This window comes from Chinchilla lanigera, unplaced genomic scaffold, assembly GCF_000276665.1.
Source record: "Chinchilla lanigera isolate Chin_1 unplaced genomic scaffold, ChiLan1.0 scaffold00090, whole genome shotgun sequence".
Classification (NCBI taxonomy): domain Eukaryota; kingdom Metazoa; phylum Chordata; class Mammalia; order Rodentia; family Chinchillidae; genus Chinchilla; species Chinchilla lanigera.
In genome coordinates this window covers 2,631,970-2,637,969 of record NW_004955491.1, presented here as the reverse complement: position 1 = coordinate 2,637,969, position 6,000 = coordinate 2,631,970, and the positions used below count along the sequence as shown (strand labels likewise).

The 6,000-nt window shown below is 37.9% G+C and overlaps 1 protein-coding gene across 1 annotated transcript in view; it reads right to left on the bottom strand.

Moving 5' to 3' along the window:
- Positions 1–6,000, bottom strand: part of Cntnap2 (contactin associated protein-like 2) — a 1,999,509-nt gene that overhangs the window by 1,344,541 nt on the left and 648,968 nt on the right. The gene's annotated exons all lie outside the window — the stretch shown is intronic.

Here is a 6,000-nt window from a genome sequence, read left to right as displayed (position 1 = left end):
TTTTGGTTTTTCTCTGGTACCGGGAACCGAACTCACGACCTTGTGCTTGCCAGGCAGGCGCTTTGCCGCTGAGCTAAATCCCCAGCCCCCAAAAATGAATATTTAAATTGAACTGCTACCTTCGAAAATGGATTACTGTGCATATCTTAATTGGTCTTGTCAGTTCAGTATTTCACAACTGAATCATGAAGTGTCCTTTATGGATGCCACTGGGACTTCAGCTAATATTCTCCCAGCTAGGTAACATTGATTCTTTAACCTCTTTATGGTGTAATTATGTGCTCATTTTCTCCTGAGCAAATGTCTCCATAATTCGTCAATTAGATCTTATTAGTATATGTCAAAGTCTAATTGGCTGAGGGTTGATCAATTTACCATGAACTTTTAGCTAAAATCACTAGAAAAAAAATATGTAAGTATCTAAATCTTCTTACTTCATGTCAGGTTTTATCTTTTAGGGAATTATAAATGAAAGAAAAACCAATTATACACAATTCTCAAATACATGTCACTTTAAGAAGTTCAAAGTTCAAAAATATTACTACTGGAGTTCTTAAAATGAGACCTAGTCTTACATCATACCCCTGAACTCATGGGAGGTAAGATATATAGGCAATCAGGAAATATGTATCACGTCAGAGATAAAGTCATTTCATCTGAATTAAAGTATTTCTAGAAATATAATTTGAATTACTAAACAAACGTAAATATCTTTTGGTAAAATATTGTATTTGACTGGCAAATAGTAATAACATGCAAATACTTACTAGATAAATGGCATTAATATAGAATAGAAAGACGTTTTTTAGTAATATTTAAGCATGACTACATATGAAGAAGTGACAAAAATGCACACAATGCATAGTGCTAAGGAGCATTAAAATTTTGGGGGTGAATTTAGTACTAATGAGGAGAAATGATAGAAAAATATTTCACAAATTATCTAATATAAAGTATATTAAGATATATATATTCAATGTTTTTATAATAATTTAAAGGCTAACAAAATAATTTTTCTTTTAAGATTCTCATAACAAACATCGCTTTGTCAGTTGTCACAGAGATCTCATTTCCTTAACAAATTTTATATGTGTTATGTTTAGATCTAAAGTGTCCTCCCAGACTGTCATGCTTGTGGAAGGGGAGTGTCATGCTCTTCCATGGGCTTATGCATTGATGAGTGCGGAGCTGAATGTGCTGTTCGGACGTGCGGCCTGGCTGGAGGTGCGACACTGTGGGTGTGACCTGGAAGGGTGTCTTCTTGTACCTGGCTTCTCTCTTCTCTCTCTGCGGCATGGCTGCCCTGGCTTGAACACCTTCTCCTGTACCACATTCCTCTGCCTCCTGGTACTGCCTAGAAGCTGCTGCCAATCATGAACTGACATGTGAGCCAAAGTCAACCTCTCGTACTTTAAGTTGTGTCTGAATGATGGCTTAGTTTTATTCCCAGTTATGCTAGAATAGCTACCTAGATAATTACCAGGCTAGCAACCTAGTATATGAAATGCCTGTTTTCAGGGGCTGGACAATGGCAGAGCCCAATCCTGACCCACAGGAGAAGGTAAATGAAATGAGACAAGCCTGAGGAGCCTTAGTAGATTAGACCCTGCTTAGTTTGGGTCCTCGTGCTCCACAAGTGCTCATGTGCTGGAGGCTTGGTTCTCAGCCAATGCCACTAATACAGTAAGCACTCAAGGGGGAGGCTTAGCAGCGAGTCCTCAGTTCATGATAGTGTACCTTAAAGGGGGAGGGTGGAATTCCAGCCACTTCCTGTTCCTCTCTGCCTTCCTGGTGGCCGGAAGTGAGTAGCTTTTCTCTATTACATTATCCTGTCGTAATGTGCTGCCACTGGCCCAAAACAAAAAGGCCAATAAATCACGGACTGAAATAATAAAACCATGAACTGAAATAGGCTATTTCCCTTAAGTTGATTATTTCAGATATCTGCTACAGTCATAGGCTGCAGAACAACACAAACCCTGAGAAGAAAGCATCGGTGTGGGTGTGTTGAAACGTCAGCCATGGAAGCCATCTAAACTGAAGTTCGGAGAAAAAAAGGATTTAACAGATGAACATCCAGTAACTAATGGGACAAAAAGAGCTTTAACAATCAATCATATTAATGGAATAGTAAAAGCAAGGAAAACAAAATATAGATAGATGTGTTCTGAATAGATAGGTATATACAGTCATATATATTCACATATTTTTATATATTTTATATAAGAAATAATGTTGAAATTTACATTTTATATATTTATACATAAGAAATAATGGATGAAATTTATAAACTCAGATATCTGAGAATTTTGTTGAACACAAATAAACACAAAGAAAATCATATCAACTCACTACATAATCTTTTGCTGAGAAAAATTCTTAAGTAGAAAGTCTATAATATCATCAGATAGCCATAACTTCTCAGTAGAATCAATGCAAACCACAAAACAAAGGAACCGCATATACTGGCGTGAAGACCAGGAAAGAAAAATAAAGACTTCAACACAGAATTGTATCATCAACAAAAATCTCCTCTAGAAATTAAAGTAGGACAGAAATATTTAAGACAAAAGCAGAGGCAATTAATCACCTGTATGTGTATATAATAAGTTTTTACCACCAGGTAAATCTCACCATATTGAAACTCATATCTATGGGAAGAAATAAACACTGAAAATGGTTCACCTGTCAGTAAATGTAAAATATCTGTCTATGCTTTTATATTTTTAAAGTGTTCAATACAACAATAGGCTGGGCATGGTGGTGCAAGCTTGTAATCCCAGCACTCAGAAGGCTGAGGCAGGAGGATCGTTGTGAGTTGGAGATCAGCCTGGGCCACAAAGAGAGCTCAAGACCAGCCTGAACTACATAGTGAGACCTTATCTCAAAAAGACAAAAAATACAGAACAAAACAAAATTTAAAAAAAAAACAATAGTAATAATTATAGGCTTCTCACAGAGAAGAAGTAAAATGTTTGACTACAGTAGAACAAAGGGTATGGGACAAAGAATACCGCAAGGAGTTCCTCCTCTCACCCATAATCACCTATTTGAAACCAGCAAACTCCTTGAAAGGTCAACTGACATCACATAACTGTAAAACATAGACTTTACATGAAAAGATGGATTTGTTTTCTGCAAAAAATGGAATGCTAAATGCTTTCTGGGTTTCAGGCCATGTCACCTCTGTAGGAACTGCTGAATTATGTTGTTACATGAAGCAGTCATAGTACGTAATGGAAGTGTGGCTGTGTTTCACTAAAAATATATTAATAATAACTGGTGCAACCTCTGCTCAAGATCAACATCTCAGTAAAAGAAAATAGAAAAAAATCTGTGGATTTTGTTGTATCTTAATACATCTGAGGACATTTAGAAAAGATTTAAGTATATAGTGAGTGAGTGTGAATATATACTGCCCATCGATCATCTGCAGAATTTGTGTGTAAACTATATGATAACTACTTCCCTGTGAGTTCGAGTTTGCCTACTCTCATGTCCTCAATCCGTAGTTTTACTGCAATGACATTCTATAAATGTAAACCTTATCTATTTCCTCCCTGCTCAATACCTTTTGATTGTTCTCCACTGCCTGAGGACATAACCAACCCTCACCTTCACACACGGTGCAAGCCTGGATGCACCCTCTCCTCACCCACAATGCTTCTTCCTCTAGCCTGGCCAGTTTTACCCAAGGACCAGTGTGTGCACTGCACATTTTCCCATCTGCGGTGGCTGTGATGAGCCCTTCCAACCTCCATGAGGAGAGGAAGAGGAACTTTTCAGCCACACGGAGGGCCCCAGCAGATGGTCCTTAGCCACAGTTCCTTTCCAGGAGTTTCCTGAGTTAAAATGGTGACTTTACCAAGGTTATGTCCTTCCCTGAGGTTGTGCAAATTCCATGACTGGACAATCTGAGGCCATGAAAGGCCAAAATCCTACCCCAAGTTGTGGAAAGCCTGAAGTATCTTCCAACTCAGAGCTATTTTCTTTCCAACCCCTAATGCACTTCCCATTGTTGTGGCAGAAGTCAGCAAGACGAACACTCACAAGAGACCAAAAATGGGAACAAAGGAGGCTTTATTGCCAGCAGAAGACAACCTGAAATGAAATCAGGGAGTGTCGACCACAAGAGGATTTTGCACTGTTTATATACCTTCTAGGTTTCCATGGTAACCACATTGCCTAATTTTGGGGAAGTTTATGAGAATGCCACATAATTGTCACAAGGTTTACATTTCCCAGAGGTTGCTCATCATGCAGATATACAGTTTAACATTTAGCTTGCCCCTCAATTTGTTTTAACTGTTTGTTTTTCAATTTTATGCTTTTGCTCTTTTTAAGACGGTTTATGGTTAGCTAAGAGGGGAGGGGATGGAGAGTGAGTTTATCTAAAGTTTAAGTGACTTCTAAAATGGAGTTCTAAAAGAAAATAGACTCTCTCTTGACCTATCATCACCAATTACTTTCCATCCAAAATTTGTGTCCTGGGTCTACAAAAAATCTTCCTGGGACCAATTCTTCAGCTCATTAGTAATAGTTGCTCCTTGTCCATGACTTGTGATACATGTTATTTTCATGCAGAATGTCAGTCTTATTGTAGGGTCTAATAGTCTTTATAGCTATGTGCCATCCACATGCCTCTTTCTAGAATTTATAAAATGTTGCTGGAACAGCAGGTTGATTTTTGAGATAACAATATGCTGTTACCAAACACTAAAAGTAGATTTTCTTGCTTGTTAGATTTACAGCTCCAAACCTTGAAGAAGTGTATATTCAACTGCATATAAACTTTTATTATGTTACTGAAGGCAATAGGATGATTTGGTCAATGAAGTCAACCAGGAATAAATACAATGAAAGAATAGGGAGAAACATGTCCAATTGGTTCTTTGGTGAGATTTCGAACATTCTTCTTAAGTTGCTTCTTGATAAAGACTCTGAAATAAATTTTCTTACGTTATACATTTTTTTGAAGAATTACAATTTTTCAATAAGTAAGCAAGCAATGTACAGCTTCTCATTCCCATTTGTCTCATTTCTTGAAATACAAAAGAACTTAGTGTCATACATAAAGACAGCAAAAATCTAAAAGCAAGGAAAATAGAAGTAACATCTTTCTTTTCTTAGAAATGGAGTAGAGAGAGTAGTGAGTTCAGGAGGAAAGAAATGTCAGGCTTTGATGAGGAACATGAAGAAAAGATCAATGAAGAATTTCCTGTTTCTCATTGATCTATCAAGCACGTAATTTGGGGAAAGCTGTCTACTTTATCCATTTGGCTTTTGAATTGTATAAGCTCTACTGATCCAAGGACTAAGAATGACACCTTTCATAACACAAAAAATTCTGGAAATAGTATGTACAAGGGTACAAGTGTCTCCAACTTACTGGAGGGTGCACACATGAGCAGCGTGCCCAATTCATACTGGTAACTCTTGAAAGCAAGCAGATTTTGAAGAGATGTTAGTATTGAATAGTCACAAACTCTCAGTTTCTTAGGAGACTGAGACTTTTTATCTAAAATAATAGGGCCAGAATTATTAAATGAATAATGAGGAGATGGTTGGAGGGACTTGAAAGATGTGTACTTATTACAGAACACTTATAGCCTAAACAATAGGAGTTCTGCTCCCTCTGCATTTTCACGGCATCTTCTCTCCCCTCTTCCTTCTTCTCCTGCTTGCCCCCACTTTGTGGTCCTTTCCCCTGGGTGCATGTGTTTCCATTGCAAAAGACACATGGAGTTTGTACCCTGAGTTACCTGAGTAATACATTACCACAAGAAGTCCAGGGAGATGAATGAGTCTAGTACTCTGCATAGATGTAATCAGTGTTCTGAACTCCTATGACAGGGCCATTCGTGCTGCTGTTTGTAAATCAGAACTTCCGGTAGGAAAGAGAAGTGGAGTGGGTGGTTGGAGAGAGGGCATGGGCCTTCTTTCCCAATGATAAATGGCTCCTGAATAAACATGACACTCAGAGTAGTGGTTGAAATGTCA